General features: G+C 44.5%; 1 long non-coding RNA gene across 1 annotated transcript in view; it reads left to right on the plus strand.

The window, feature by feature from the left end:
* The first annotated feature begins 241 nt into the window (after positions 1 to 241).
* Positions 242 to 16,239, plus strand: part of LOC140594180 (uncharacterized) — a 157,102-nt gene continuing 141,104 nt past the window's right edge. Inside the window, exon 1 of the long non-coding RNA XR_011994761.1 lies at positions 242 to 365. This is a non-coding gene — a long non-coding RNA (uncharacterized lncRNA). The remainder of the gene's footprint in view (positions 366 to 16,239) is intronic.

Genomic DNA, 16,239 nt, shown 5'->3' on the forward strand with positions numbered 1-16,239 from the left:
TGGGGACCCAGCCCGCCAGCACCGCGCAGGCGCCGCTCCCGCGCGGAGGGGGCGGGGCGGGGGCGGGGCGGGCGTCCCTCGGGCCAATCGGAAGCGAGCGCCCCCGCCCTCCGGCTGGTGGACCGAGCCTGACCCCGGCGGAGGGCGGAGGGCGGAGGGGGCGGGGCCAGCCGCGCGGCCGCGGAGGGGGCGGGGCCCGGGGCGCGGGGGCGGGGCCTGGGGCTGTCAGTCCCGCGCCCGCCGCCGCCGCAGCCGCTGCCGCGGTTCCGTACCCGCCGTGGCCCGGTGGCCGCCCGCGCTGCCGCCGCCGCCGCCCGCCGCCCCGGCATCCCGAGCCGCGTCCCGCCGTGCCGGCCCGGGCGCAGGTAAGGCCGGCCGCCTGCCGAGCCCCGGCGCCCCTGCTCCGCTCGGTCCGCCGCGCGGGCGCCCCCTCCGGGCCGTGTCAGCGCCGCGGCTCCCCGGCCGCCCGGGGGCGGTCCCGGGGGGCGGTCCGACCCCCCCGCGGCCCGGGCTGCGCGCTGCAGCGGGTGCCGGGGCCGCGCTCCGCAGCCGGGCGGGGGCGGGGCGGGGCGGGGCGGGGGCGTGCGGCGCCCCCCGGGCCGGTTGCACAATCGCAGGGGCGGCGGGCGGGGGTCCCCACCTGTCCCCGCGACGCGCCCGCGGGCGGAGGCAGGCGCCCAGCGCCAAGCGGGGGCCGGCAAAGTTTCACTCTGTGGCCGGCGTCGGTGCACATCCCCCCGGGGCCGCGCGGAGACGGAGGCCGGGCCGCGAGGATGCGCCCGGCGCGCGGCGTCGCCTTTCCCCGGGGTGGCTCGGGCCCGGGTCGCCCTCCCCGACGCCCTGCCGGGAGCCCGGCCCCGGGGCTGCTGCGGCCCGGGCGGCTCAGCCTCCCCGCCCGCTCGCGCTGCTTCCGTTCCTAATTTAGCATTGACATTCAGACCAGGTAGGCGAACGGACTTAGCGTTGCCCCGACAGTTGATACCTGGCCAGGTGCTTTGCAAAACAGATCCTGCAGCGCGTGGCTAATGCCTCGGGTCGAGCAACTCTGCAAGAGTCCCCCGCCCCGCCCCCCCCCCCCCCCCCCGCGAGAGCTTGAGGCTGCTTGCAGGGGGATGCTCTGGGCCGAGGTGCAGCCGCGAGAGCTGCTCAGGTCCTCCGGGTGCCCGGGAAGGGGTCGCTTTCCTGTGCTTCTCCTCGCTCACGCCGTGTGTTGAGGGTCCCCGATCGATTGTCTTCACGCAGGCAAAGGAGGTGTCAGAAGTGTTGCCGAGGCAGTGGCTCAGGGGAAAACCAACCAACCTGAGACTCAGGCAAGTTTGGATACTTGTCTGCTTCACCAGGTGACCCCTCCTGTGCAGGGAACCTTGGCTCTTCCTGTCCCGTCCCCATCTTCCCGGTATAGGACTGTGTCCACCGGGGTTGGCAAGGCGGCTCCTCCTCTAGTCCCTAGACCTCTTGCTACCTGTGGTTTCCACACCTGCCTGGGGACATCCTCCACTAGTGGGCTTAAGAATTAGCACTTTTATCTGCCCATTAGGCAATACAGCCCGAAACTTCTGTAATGAGGCACTGTCCTAGCGTTGAATCTTTAAGAATGTCTAATTCATGTTAATGGTGTTCCTACAGTGATCATTCTATTAGCATGCCAGTTCTGCAACACCAGTACGTTTAGTATAGAAGCAGCAAGGTACTAGAAATATTATCACGGCAAAAACAGTTCTCCAACAGATTTGCAGCCCACTTTACTTGGATAATGACTGTTAAAGGCTGTTAAGGTTTTTTTGTTTTGTTTTGTTTTTACTTCTTCGGTGCAGTAGGTGTTACTGATCTCTGAGGTCATTCCTCCCTGGAGTAGTGGTTGCAGTCACTGGGTCACTTAGATATTTTTTCGAGTTGTATCATCTGAGTTTCTCCCCCATGCTGATTTCTTTTGGGACAAGGTATGGAGCTAACAAGATGTGGTTTTGATTTGCCGGCCTACATTTTGAGAAGGGTGATATTTATTGTGTTTCGGGGCTTCTGTGAGAGCTGTTGATGGTGATTTTATGATCACACGTACCAGACACTGTTTTGGGTGCTTTCCCGTTCTCACAGTGATCTTGTAAGGGAAGTACTGTCATGACCTCATGTTTCAGATGCTGAAATTGAGGTCCTGTTGATGGACTCAGGTGGCACAGTGGGGTAGATGACAGCTGGAGTCTAACCTAGACAGCCCGAGTTCAGAGTCCAAGTACTTAACCAGCCACTGTGCTATCCTGCCTCCGTAGATTATTCTTTCAACAGGTATTTATTTCTGCCTTCTGTCTGTAGGACATTGTGGGTGAAGAGTGCTTTATGGCGCAGTAACAGACACTGGGTTACGGGTTCTTGTGGTCTTTTTTATTTTTATTTTTATTTATTTTTATTTTTTTGTCTTCTTTTTTTTTTTTTTTTTCTTGCTGTGGTCTTAACTCTGCTGCAGCTCATGTGTGATTTCCAGCAGGATGCACACTCTCCTGACTTGTATTCCCTCATTGGTGGAACAGCAGCAGTTGAAGCAGATGAACTAACTAGACTTAACCTCATGGGGTGCTGGAGAGATGAGTGAGTGCACGTCAGAATTAAATGTCCTCCTCCCTAAGGCACTGTGTAAGATCAAGTTTCAATCGAGTGGTGTGTGTGTGTGTGTGTGTGTGTGTGTGTGTGTGTGTGTGATGGGGAAGGAACAGGGGCATACCCAGCACTCTGGGCTGCCAGGGGCTATTATGGGAGTGTAATGGTTGAGAGATTTCATCTTAAATACTCCTCTATTATTTTATTCTGTTGCCACCAGCATCATTCCTTTTGTAATGAGGAGAATGAAAGCCGACCAGGAAAGAAGTCATCCTGTAGAAGTGGGGTAACCAGGTCCTGTCCTGTGTGAGGGGCATTTGTGGGGGACAGTGTGGCATTACTTTGCAGGAGGCTTGGGGTCTGATGATGGGAGGCTCTGAGTGGTGGACACAGGAGTTCTCAGAATCACAAGAAGTCAGGATTGAAAGGGAACTTTAGGGTCATTGAGTTTGACACCCTCCTCCCTCCTCTCTTTTCCCCTTCCATCTGCCCATAAATCCAGTGGGTAAATCCCTCCCACTCAGTGCTCATCCTGCTCCTACTCGGACACCTTGTGGGTCAGACATTGGATGGGCTTCACAAATCTGTGCACCAAAGAAGTTGGAATTGTATCCAGTGACAGGGAATGGGAACCCACAGAAGGATTCTGGGCCCTTCTGGCTTGTGCTCTTGATGGATCATCATTGGCGTAAAACCTGGATTAGAGGGGAAGTGTGAAACCAGGGAGACAGGTAGGGGGCCTTGGTCAGAATCTAGGATTGAGGTGGTCCAGACTGAGACAGGCAGTGACTTGGGGTAACAGAGGGAGGAATGGACCCCAAAAGACGGAATCCACCCCCTCTCCCTCCCAGTGCTTGACTGTCCACAAGCGTCAGAGGGGAAGAACAAGTCAGTGTCTCCCTGGGGTGGGGTGGGGGCATTGGAGAACCCCCGAATGGAGCTGAGGAGTGTGATGGGATGGGCAGGGGAGACAGCTACCTTTGTTCCCCAAAGCTGGATAATAGACTGGGGCTTAATGGGAAGGCCCCTGTAGACTGGAAACAGATTTTCTTTCTTCTCTAGAGGGGAGTGTCCCATTTAAATACAGTGGGAAACTCCCTCTGCCTAATGAAGAAATGTAACAGTATTTCCCTTTGGGGGTTGGAGTCCCTGTGGGGGTTGCAGACTCCTTGGGCTCCGCCAGTGGTGTCTGGTGCTCCTTGGTCACGGTGGGAATCTGGTGTTATCTGGAGTTGTACCTGAACTGTTGGTGATGCTTTCTTTGTCATTTCGTTAGGAAACCTTCTTTGGGGGGACTCTGTTTTCCCATGACACCTGTAAAATAAGTGCTGGAGAGCCAGCCCACCTTGGGGAGTGCTCAGGGTCATTAGAAATTTTTCCTTCTAACGCAGATGATGGGGCACTTCAGAGGAGGCCTGGGTGAAATAATTACCACATTGACAGGCAAACAGAATAATTTGGAGGAACCAAGATTTATGCAGGAAACCACAAAGACAGAAAAGTAGTCAGGAGTATTATAAGTTGAATTTTCTCTTGTTAATTTATGTGTTTCCGGCTTAGGATGCAGCATGTCTTGAATATTCATATTTACCAATTTATATGTTGAAATATATTATCTAATAGTGCCTGTGGAAATAAATTGTATGACCTCAATTTTTTTTCCCAGGACAATAATTGGTCTTGGGTTTTCAATATCTTTTAAACCCGTGATTCTCAAACAGGGGCAGTTTTGCTCCCTAGGGAACATGGGGGCAATGTCTGGGACATTCTGGGTTGTCACAACTGGGGTATGAGCTCCTGGCATTTAGTGGGTGGGGGCTAGGGATGCTGCTGAGCATCCTACAATGCACAGGACGGCCACCCCCCCAGACCGGGAATTAGTAACCCCAAATGCCAATCTCAACAGTGTTGAGATTGACAAAATCCACTTTAGATCATAAAAACAATTTCTTATGAGGAGCAAGTTGAAGTTACAGGAAAAGAAGAAGAAGAAGGTCATACGAAGTGTTCCTTGACTTCCTGAAAGTGATAATGGTACCCTGGCTTCTGGCCCCCAGGAAGGAGAATCAGCTAAACGAGCTGCTGGAACACAGGCATTTGTCTGCCACCCAGGAGCTATTTCAATAGCTAGATTGCTCAACACACTAGTTTGGAACAGGAAGTAGAGGCCCTTGTAGTGGGATGAGGCTGTAGGGGTGATTTCTGGAGGCAGAAGGTTTGCAGGCCAAGAAGGGAAGCTGGGTCGTGCCAGAATCATTTTGAAAAGTTCTAGGGAGTTTTTCAAAGGTGATTTTGTTGAGGACAGCGAATGTGATGTGTGGTGCTTTAGAAGTTGCTGTCTCTGCCCTGGGAGTGCATGAACCCTCCCGCCTGTGGATCTGAGAGGCTGAGGACTTCCCAGATTTTTCTGTGTTCAAACACAGGGTGGAGAGCAAAGGACACTTGGTTTTGTTTTCAGGTTGTAACTAGTGTCCTCTCGCCACACCCCTTTAACAACTTGTTTATTATAGTACATTTTAAACATAGATGCAAATGGAGAAAAGAGTATAATGGACCCCTGTTCACCCGATGCCCAGCTTCAAGGATTGTCAGCCCCTGGCAGAGCTTCAATTTTACTCCACCTGTCTTAGACTCCCAACCCCCCCCCCCCCCGCCTTTTTTTTTTTTTTTTTTAAATCTAGAAAATGGCTTACGTAATTCCTGATCACCTGCCTCCTAGGAGAAGCTTGGCAGTGAAGGAGGGAAGTGATTTTCCGGTGCTTGGGTCTCCCTGGAGCACAGCGGATCCTGGACATGTAGGATTCTGAGAGCCCAAAGGCCCAGGACCTAGGAATAGGCCTGGGTGCATCTGGGGTGGAGGAGCTCAGCTCCTCTTGGGGGGAGAGTACAGGCGATTAGGGACAAGTTTCTTTTTAAGCCTCATGGGTGGACAAGCCTGCTTTGAGTCTCTGCTGGTAGAAATGTTTCTGGATTTCGCAGTTGAGGCTCCCCTCAGTTCCTGGAGGGCACTTCCTCGTAGGATGACCCCTTCTTTCATGACTCACTTGCTGGGTGCTGTGTGGTATGAAGTCAAGTGTTCTGTGTGGGCATCTGGTTCTGGCCTGGGGCAGGGGGTGGTCTTCACTGCCTGCCCCCTCCCTGGAAAGCACAGGGCAGGGTAGGGGTGGGAGAAAGAGGCAGGATTGCCAGTGGTTGCAGATCCTTGTTTGCAGTGGCTGCTTCCCCGTGTTTGTTGGTAGATGGAGGGCTGTCCCAGTGTAGTCACAGGCAGTCCACACCAGATGGGGATGGCATTAAGGTTTACCCTTTGCAAACAGGGCTTTCTTTTCTAAGTTGTGTCTCCCAGAGCTATAGAATTAAAGTTTTAATTTTTTAATTAAAAAAAAAACCTTTTTAAGCCGTTGGAGAAGTGGCATGTGTTTACTTGACTTGGGTGTTGTGTTGAAATATGCATACAAAGAATGACTTTAAAAGTTGAGAGAGTTCTTGGATAATCAGATAATTGATGTCTACGAATTTTAATTAGTGCTGGCTTCTGTAAATGTAGATGCTCTGGACGAGGTTCACAAGCAGCTACTTTAGTGTGAGCTTCTGGAGTCCTGAAGGGCTGTATTTCCCATCCTTATTTGCCTTGCTAAATACATTTTTTTATTCCACATAGAAGTTTAGGTGGCATCAGCTTATTATGAATATCCTGTACCTGCAGTTGTGGATTTTCAGGTATCACACCTTTCTGTGGGGAAAGCAGCTCCTAATCTGTTACCAGGGGTCATTTACTCTGTGTCTCTGTTAGGTTGCAGGCACTTTGCTTACATTAACTCTGTTCCTTAGGACCCTGCCACGTGGGACTTAGTATTCCCACTTTGCAGAGGAAGAAACTGAGGCCTAGACAAGGTTAAGGAATGTCAGGAGGTAGCCCTGGCTTTGAATCCAGGTTTGCTTGATTCTGAAGCCTGAGTGGTTTCCACTAAACCCTGTCTCTCCTAGTGAGAAGTTGGTGGGAGTTTGTAGGAGGGTTGGTGGAGAGGCCGGGGCAGGTGCTGTGAAGGGGGCTGAGAGGCCTGGTTACTCCAGCTAATGAAATCCTCACTCTGAACCCCCCTGGGAAGCATTGCTTTTGAGTGTGATAAATTACTTGTGTCCTATTTTTGAGCTGACTGTATAAAACAGAATCACACACTGGTAGCCCTGAGCCAGATTTGGTCAGCAGATGTGTTTTATTTGGTCTGCACAGTGTTTTATTTTTTAAAAACTGGATTAATTGTCATCATTTAGAAAGTAGTAGGAGATTTCACACTGAGATTCCCCAATTTCTTGGCTTCTCGGGAACCCTCAGAAGACGGGGCACAACCAGGCCTGCATTCCTCCCTGGCAATAGTCAGGAACAGCGGCTGCTCCCAGCTTGCCGTCTTGCCACCCTGCCCTCTTCACTCATTTGTGTTGCTCGCCAGGACTCAGAGGGCGTTTGAGTTAGAGGCACCCTTACGGAAGTTAGGCACATGTTCTCTGCTGGTGGCAGGGATGCTTTAGTGGAGGCTTGTTCTGTATGTAAATTAATGATCCCCAGCAATTTTTCCCCTTTGCAGGGTGCCTAGAGAGGGTGGCTCTACTTGGCATGTGAACAGACACATCCACCCTCTCCTTCTGCCCCCCAGCAATGGCTAATTGGATTCTGGATGGGTTCTTGGACTAAGGGGGACCCATTAGATATCTGGGATTTGGACACTGAATCGGTTGAGCTGAGGATCCTCAGGCAGGAAGGACTTCTAGATTCGGGCTGACAGCAGTGACAGCAGAAAGATAGATGAGTGAGCAAAGAAGCTGGATGGCAGGCAGGTGAGAGAGCGCCTGGCAGCAGAGAGGGCGGTGGAGTTGCCTGGTCTCTACTTTCCCTATCCTTCCTGCAGTGGGTTCCTCTGTAGCCACTGCATTCACTCAGTGGTATTTATTGAGTGTTTGCTATAGGGCCAGGAACCGTTCTAGATTCTTGTGATAGATCAGTGAATAAAACCAGACAATGGCCTTGTTCTCATAGAGCTTATATTTGGGTGTGGGGAAGAAAACAACTCCGAACAAAAAAGGAAATAACGTAAAGTATATAAGGTGGTGATAAGTGCAAGGAAGAAATATAAACTGAGTAGGGAAACAGAGTGGATGTTGGAGGTAATGCTGTTATGGTAGAGAGGTTGTTCAAGGAAGGCCTCTTGATGCAGTGATATTTGAGCAGAGCTGTGAATGAGGAGAGGTGTAAGCCACGAGGAGACCCAGGGGTGCTGCGTTCCCTGCGGAGCGTTCAGCAAGTGCAAAGGCCCTGAGGTAGGAGTATGCTTGACTTATTTGAAGAACAGCAAGGAGGGTATATTGTGGCTGGAATGCAATGAATACTGGGAGAGAATGTAGGGCCTCATATCTCTATTAAAGACTGATTTTATTCTACTGAGATAGGAAGCCATTGGAAGATTTTTGAGCACAGGTGGCATGATCTGGCTTCTGTCTTGAAAAATGTAAATATGGTATAGACAATAGACAGTAAGGCAGCTAAGGTGAATCCAGGACAACTAATTAGGAGGCAGTGCGATAGTCCAGATAAAATACAATGGTGGTTTCGACTTGGGTGGAGGTGGAGGTGGTGAGAAGTGGACAAGTTCTGAATATATTTTGAAGGTAGAATTGACTGGACTCGAGGACATATTTGGTATTAGATGTGAGAGAAAGAGAGGAGTCAAGATGAGTCCAACCTTTGAATAAAAACATTGCTGTATTAGTTGGCATTTCCCTTTCTTTTCCTGAAAAACATTCAAAAGCAACAAAGGAAGGTGAAAAAATAATAATGAAAACCTTGCAAACTATTCTACTTTTGACAAAATTAGGAGAGAAATTTAATCCATAGGCTTCAAAATGTGTGTGAAGAATATCCTGAATTGATGAGGTCAGGTGGAAGCCATGTGGGAGGAAATGAAGAGAAGCAGCATGGAGATGGTGAGAGAGCCCTGTAGCTACAGATCTCAGAAAGTTCTAGAAAATCATGCTCTTTAAGGTAAAAAGTGCAACCTGATGTGAAAAAGCTATATCCCTTGCTTGTAACAACTGTTGGGAACTGGGTGTGCAGCTGAAGGAATATACCTTCCTAGTTTGGGTCAAAGAAGCCAAAGAAATAGGGTTACCTGGAGAACCACACCCGTGAGCTACCATGTTTATGGGGACTGTTCTGTCTCTGTGGGAGGCAGGGAGGAAGACAGCCTTTGGATTGCAAAAAAATAGCTCATTTGAAAGAGTATCGTGGTTGTCCTCCCCTCCCCTGGCTAGAGGAACCTCGTGCAAATACTGTAACTGCCAAGGAAAACTAACTCCTTCAATGGTAACAAAGAAGGAAATGGTAGCTTTTTTTTTTTTTTTTTTTTTTCCTGATAATGGTAGGCAGGGTTATGTGGACCAAAGTTCCCGCTGAAAACTATTAAAATATTTGGGTATATTTTTTAAATTAGAAAAAATTAAATTTCCTTAAAAGCACTAAAGAACTGAGAAGAGAAAAAGGGGCAATCAAGTGGAAATCTATGGTCTGATGGGAACCGAGAGGGATGTGCAGGTCATTAGAAGGCTTCAGTCGCTTTTGCGCTGAGAATGTTTGTTGATTCTAATAAAATAGGGCTTTGGTTTTGGCAGCCTCGCAGGGCAAGGAGGTTAGAAGTCAAAGTCTGTAGCTTGCCCAAGGTGGAGAGTCTCATAGGAGACTATTTCCATATAAAGCTGGAACTACTCAGGGTAAAGGTGAACCAGAAGTAAAACCATCTCTAAGTAGTTTTACTTAGAGATAGCAGAGGTTTCCCAAGACAAAAAGAAGAGCAAGACAAAAAGGAAGAGGTGGGTTGTGATCACTGGCCAGCCTTTGCATAGATTTTGAGGACTGTTTTTTTTTTTTTTTTTTTTTTTTTTTTTTACCACCTTGATTTTACAGAACTGCCGCCAGGAATTTGGTTTGAGGTGGTTCCAGATTGCTATTGTGACCCCTCCTCTTGATGTGGGACCCCCGCCTTGTCATTATTACGTGAAACCAACTACAAAGCCACCATGTTGGAAAGCATAGCAGAGAAACTGCATCCAAGTGACACTATTAGAGCCATCCCCGGTTTTTCTTTCATGGCCTAAGCTTATTGGAGTTGGATTGTTTGTTGGAATTGAAGGACTCAAATACAAGGACTCAGATACAAGGATTGACAGAAAGATCAGGAAAGAAGAGTATTAAATTCAGAAACACACACATATGGAGATTTCACCTCATTGGATTGGATGCTCCTCAGTCATCTTTGCTACGGATTCTCTCTTCCCAGTTTTTTTTTTTTTTCTCAGTTTTTAAAGTTGGGAGTATTGCAGGCTCAGGCCTTGGACTCTTCTCCATTCTTAGATGAATTTATCCTGTTTTATGGTATCAAATATCTATTTGTACATGACTCCTAAATTTATATCTCCAGTTTTCATCATTCTTCTGAAGTTTAGACCCATGTATTCATTTGCCCACTTTGATTCTATACTGGAGCATTTGACAAGATCTGAAACTTAACATGTCTTATACCAAAGTCCTGATTTTTGAACTCCCTACTCCGAACCTTTTCCTTTATTCTCAGGCTTGTAAAAGGGTACCGCCATCTACCCAGTTGTTCAGACCCAAAACCTTGAAGTTATCCTTGAATCTTCTCTTTCCTATAACTCCCACATTTAGGCCAATAGGAAGTCCTGTCGCCTCTGCCTTCAAAACATAGACTGGATCTGAGCACTTAGCCTGGCCTCCGCTGTTCCCACCATCATCCAAGTCATGACCATCCTTTGCTTGGATTATTACAATAGCCTCCCTCATTCTATTCTACACACATGGTTAGAGGAGTCTTTTAAGAAAATTTAATAAAATTAAATTTTATACCTAAAGTATATTTATATAAAATTTTATAAATTTTATATAAATTTTTTCCCTCTTCCTTTTTTAGAGGGGCAGAAGGGGAGGGAGAGAGATAATCTAAGGCAAGTTCTACACCCAGTGGTGGAGCTCAGTGTGGGGCTGGATCTCACAATCCTGAGGTCATGATCTGGGCTGAAATTAAAAGCTGGATGCTTCACTGATGGAGCCACCTAGGTGCCCCTAGAGAAGTCTTTTAAAACATAAAAGATATCACGTTACATGCCTGCTTAAAACCAGTGTTTTCTCATTACATTTAGGATACCCCAAATCATTATCACAGTCTATAGGACTGTGTACAATCTGGCTCCTACCTAGGTTTCTAAATTTATCTTATGCTTCTTTCTCTCTCACTTACTCTGCTACGGTTACACTGGCCTCTTTGCTCTTTCTGGACCTTCCCAAGTCCAGACCTTACTACCATAGGGCCTTTGCCGTTCTTCCTTCTGATCTTGTTATGGCTCATTCCATCACGTCATTCAGGTCTATGACAGATATAACCTCTTCAAAGAGACCTCCTCTGATTCTTGCATGTAAATAGTCCTTGCCTTCCCCCTCCTCACAACCTTATCCTGCTCTGTTCCTCAGAATACTTGTCATGATCTTGTTTGTTGTCTGTTTTCTTCACTAAGTTTAAACTTTGTAGAGTAGGAATGTTGTCTTATTTAATGCTTATTCCCAGCACTGGAATAATGTCTGGGTCATGATTTGAGCTGATACATATTTTTGAATGGCTTATTAAATGAAATTCATGAATGACAGAGGTGGCATATCATAGTTTCTAAGAGACATATTATTTAACAAGTGGTTTTGAGAAAGTGGTTAGGCATTTAAGGATAAAATAGATTGTTATTACTATTTTCTTAAGTAGGCTCCATGCCCAACATGGGGCTTGAACTCATGACCTTGAGATCGAGAGATGCATGCTCTACCAACTGAGCCAGGCAGACACCCCTGAAATAGATTCACCCCTGAAATAGATAAGGGGATGTTATGAACAATTTTATGTGAACATATTTGGCAATTTAGATGAAAAAACAAATTTCTTTAAAGCCTGACATATCAAAACCAACACAAGAAGAAATTGAAAATCTGAATGGAGCTAGATCTATTAAAGAATTGAATTCGTTATTAAAGACATTACTACCAACCAACCAAACAAACAAAGAGGCTCTGTAGGCCTATATGGTCTCTCTGGTAAAGTCTTCCCAATGTTTAAATGAAGTAATAACATCAATATTACACATTTCCCCAGAGAATAGAAAAAAAATGTAGCATGTGCTCACTCATTCTTAAGAAAAATCTTTGTATCAAAACCTGATGAAGGCATCACAAGAAAAGGAAATTAAAGACTGAACCCTCTCATGGACATTGATACAGAAATCCTAAACAAAATATAATCAAAATGAATTCAATAATGTATATAAAAAGGATAATATGCCATAACCAATGGGACAGGCTTCAGGAATTTACAAGTAGTTTAATATTTGAAAATGAGGATAATTCACAATAACAGAATAAGGAGAAAATACATACAGTAATCTCAATAAATGCGGAAAAAGATTAGATAAAATTCAGCATTGATTCATGATAAAAAGAATAAGTCTTAGCAAGGGAAATTCCTTATCTGATAATGAGTGCCTACAAATAAAGTAAACATCATACTTAATGGTGGAATGTTGAAAGCCTTCTTTCTCTCTGGGATGTCTGCTATCATGACTTCTATTTATTATTGCATTAGAACTTCTAGCCGTGGCAGCAAGGGCAGAGAAAATAATAAAATTGTCACAATTAGGATGTAACATGATTGTGTATCCAGAAAATCCAAAAGAATCTTTAGATAAACTCTTGGAATTAATAAGAAAATTTAGCAAGGCTGATGGATACAAGATCAATATATAAAAATTAGTTGTATTCCTGTATAGTAGTAACAAAGAATAGTAAACAAAATTTTTAAAATGATACCATTTACAATAGTCTCAAAAACACCAAATTTATAGGTATAAATGTAATAGAGATGTACAATTCTCTACACTGAAAATAAGAATATATATTGAGAGAAATTAAATAAGACTGTAGTAGATGGGGAGATATACTATGTTCATAGACTGGATGACTCAATGTGGTAAAGATGTTAGTTCCCCCAAATTTATGTAAACCATTCAAAATTATAAAAGACTTTTAAAGGGACATTATCTGAACTGTGAAATTTGTATGGAAAGGAAAAGAGGCAAAATTAACTAAGACAATCATGAGGAATAAGAACAAAGCTGAGAGAACTTCCACTACCAGACATCTAGACATTTTTTTTTAAAGATTTCCTTTATTTACTCATAAGAGGCACACACACACACACACAGAGAGAGAGAGGCAGAGAAACAGGCAGAGGGAGAAGCAGGCTCCATGAAGGGAGCCCGACCTGGGACTCGATCCTGGGACCCCAGGATCAGGCACTGGACTGAAGGCAGCGCTAAACCGCTGAGCCACCCGGGCTGCCCAAGACATCTAGACTTATTATAAAGCTATAGTAATTAAAACTGTGGTATTTGTGCCAGAATACACAAAGGGCCCAATGGAACATATTAGGAAATTTAGGAAGAGATCCTTATACGATCACCTGATTTGCAACAAAGGTAATCCTGAAATGTAGAAGAGAAAGAGTGTCTTTTCAATAAATGGTGCTGGTTCAATTTAATGTCCATATGGAAAAAGTGAATCTTGATCTCTTCTTCAAACCATTCACAAAATTAATTCCAGCTGCATTGTAGATCTAACTATGACAGGTAGGACAATAAAGGTCTTAGGAGGAAACATAAGAGAATATCTGTGTAACCTTGGGATAGCAAACATCTTTTAAAGAAGACACAAAAGCACTAACTATAGAGGGAAATATTGATAAACTAGATTAGATTGAAATAAAAAATTAATGATCAGGGGCAGCCCGGGTGGCTCAGCGGTTTAGTGCCGCCTTCGGCCCGGGGTGTGATCCTGGAGTCCCGGGATCGAGTCCCACATCGGGCTCCCTGCACGGAGCCTGCTTCTCCCTCTGCCTGTGTCTCTGCCTCTCTGTGTGTGTGTCTCTCATGAATAAATAAATAAAATCTTAAAAAAAAACACATAACAAAACAAAACAAAAAAACTTCTGATCATCAAAAGACACTGTGAAGAAAGTGAAAGGGCAATCCATAGGGCAGAAATGTTGTAAAGAACTAAAAACCAGTAAGAGAAAGGCAAGTAGCTCAGTACAAAAATAGATAAAAAAGGACAAAGTGAGTAAGTAAACAGCTCGCACAGAGGATTTTCATATGGTCAATTAGTACATTAAAAGGTACTCAACTGGGCAGCCCCAATGGCATAGTAGTTTAGCGCCGCCTTCAGCCCAGGGTGTGATCCTGGAGACCTGGGATCGAGTCCCATGTCAGGCTCCCTGTGTGGAGCCTGCTTCTCCCTCTGCCTGTGTCTCTGCCTCTCTCTCTCTGTCTCTAATAAATAAATAAAATCTTTAAAAAAAGGTACTCAACTTCATTTGTTCTCAGAGAAATGCAAATTAAAGCCACAATAAGTATCTCTACATACCTATTCTAATGGACAAAATGAAAAAGGTAAAATCAAGTATTGACAAGAACATGAAGAGTTGGACTCATATATTATTGGTGGGAGTGTACAACTACTTTGGAAAACTGGAAATATCTACTGAAGCTGAACACACATACCCCATACTCCAAATTACACGCCTCAGTATGTACCCGAGAGATGTGTATATATGGTTATAAACAGTCATTTAAGAATGTTCATGGCACTCCTATTATGTTATTAATAGCCTCAAAGTAGAAATAACCCAAATGTCCAAAGGCAGTAGAATGGATAAATAAATCATAGTGTATTCATACATTCCATTGTATGAATTCTTATTCCTGTGTAAGAATAAGTTATCCATAACTACATACGGAGACATGGATGAATTTTACAAGCATGATGCAGAGAAAAAAAGAAACCAGATACCAAAACAGACAGAATTACTTTTTGGTGATATAAATCAAGATAGTGCTTGCCTAGGGGAGGTAATGACTGGAAGGGGAAATTTACGGGGTTTCTTGGATATGGGTTATGTTCAGTTTTCTGCACTGGACGATGTAGCTCAGGGTGTGGCAAGCAGGGGTGTGGTGCATGGAACGCATGAAATTTACTTTTGAAAATTCAGCGACCTGGACATTTATGCTCTGTGCACTTCTCTGTATGTATCTTATGCGTCATTAAATTTTTGATTTAAAAAAATTGGATTGGATCCAATTTTAAAGATCCAATATTGGATCTTTACTTCTGTTCTTAAACCCAAGCAAGTTACAGCTAGATTCAATATTTAAATATAAGATGAAAGTTCCACAATTAAATATGGGTCAACATTTTGAAAGTCTTGGTGTACCCTAAATTGTACTGCATAAAATGAAAAATTCATTCAAAAGGCACAATTAAAATTATAATTAAACCAAAGGTAAATGTCAAGCTAAGGGAAATATTTGTAAAATAACATATTATGTCTGCCAGTCATGTCATAAAATATTAAAAACTGGATAATACCAGGTGTTGCTAAGGTTTTTTAGAAGAGTACTCTCATACCCTGTTGTTGGAACTATTTCTACAGCATTTTTAGAGGTGTTTGGCAATGTCCTTTAAAATTTGAAACATACGTCCTATTTGACCTCACAATCAATTTCCAGGAATTTTATCTCAGAAAATATTTGTATAAGTGTGTGAAATTATATATAAATCAGGATCAAATATTCATTAAAGGAGTTTTTGTGATAAAACTGGAAATATCTTAAGTGTCTATTAATATAGCACTAGTTAAAAGGTATGATAGGTATGATCTATATAATAATATATTCTATGTCCCATAGAAAGGATGATATTGCTCTGTATCAAGTGAAAAAAATCAGATGGCTAGGAGAGACTGCTGAATAAAAAGAGTAAGTTGATGAGCATTTATTATCTCCTTTAAAGAAATATACATTTTATTGGAAAATATACACCAAACTATTAACCATGGATATTATGAGAAATATCCTTTCATGAGGTGTCTGAATTTTTTTTTTTTACAATGGGCATATTACTCTTGCAGGCAGAAAAAGTGTCAAAAATTACACAAAAGCAAAATGAAATTTCTTGCACAGAATGATCCCATATAAGTGAAAATATTCATGGGACATGTGTTAAGTTTGGTAGAAAGTAGACCAGAGTGTCAACACTGGCTGTCTCCGGGGGATGAGATTACTCATGATTTTCATTTTTATATTTCGTTGCATTTTCCAAATTTCCTACAAGTTTGTGTTGCTTTATTAATTGAAAGATAACTAATAAGGACTATGAAATTCTGTCTGTATTTTACCAGCTTCATGACATGGATGAAACCCCTAATGAAGGCATTTTTTCCCATCCTTCTTGCCTGTTTCCCTGTATCTGCTGGTTCTTTTCCACAGGCACCCTACCTTTCATTTTTCTACAGAACACAGATACATTCGCTTTGGAAATAATTGAAACAATATAGGGCATAGAGGGAAAAAGGGGGAAGTTCTTTTCCCTGTTTCACTGCTCTCCCACGGTTCTTCCTTCCTTCCTTCCTTCCTTCCTTCCTTCCTTCCTTCCTTCCTTCCTTCCTTTCTTTCTTTCTTTCTTTCTTCTTTCTTTCTTTCCTTTTTTTT

The sequence above is a fragment of the Vulpes vulpes genome, chromosome 10 (assembly GCF_048418805.1).
Source record: "Vulpes vulpes isolate BD-2025 chromosome 10, VulVul3, whole genome shotgun sequence".
Classification (NCBI taxonomy): domain Eukaryota; kingdom Metazoa; phylum Chordata; class Mammalia; order Carnivora; family Canidae; genus Vulpes; species Vulpes vulpes.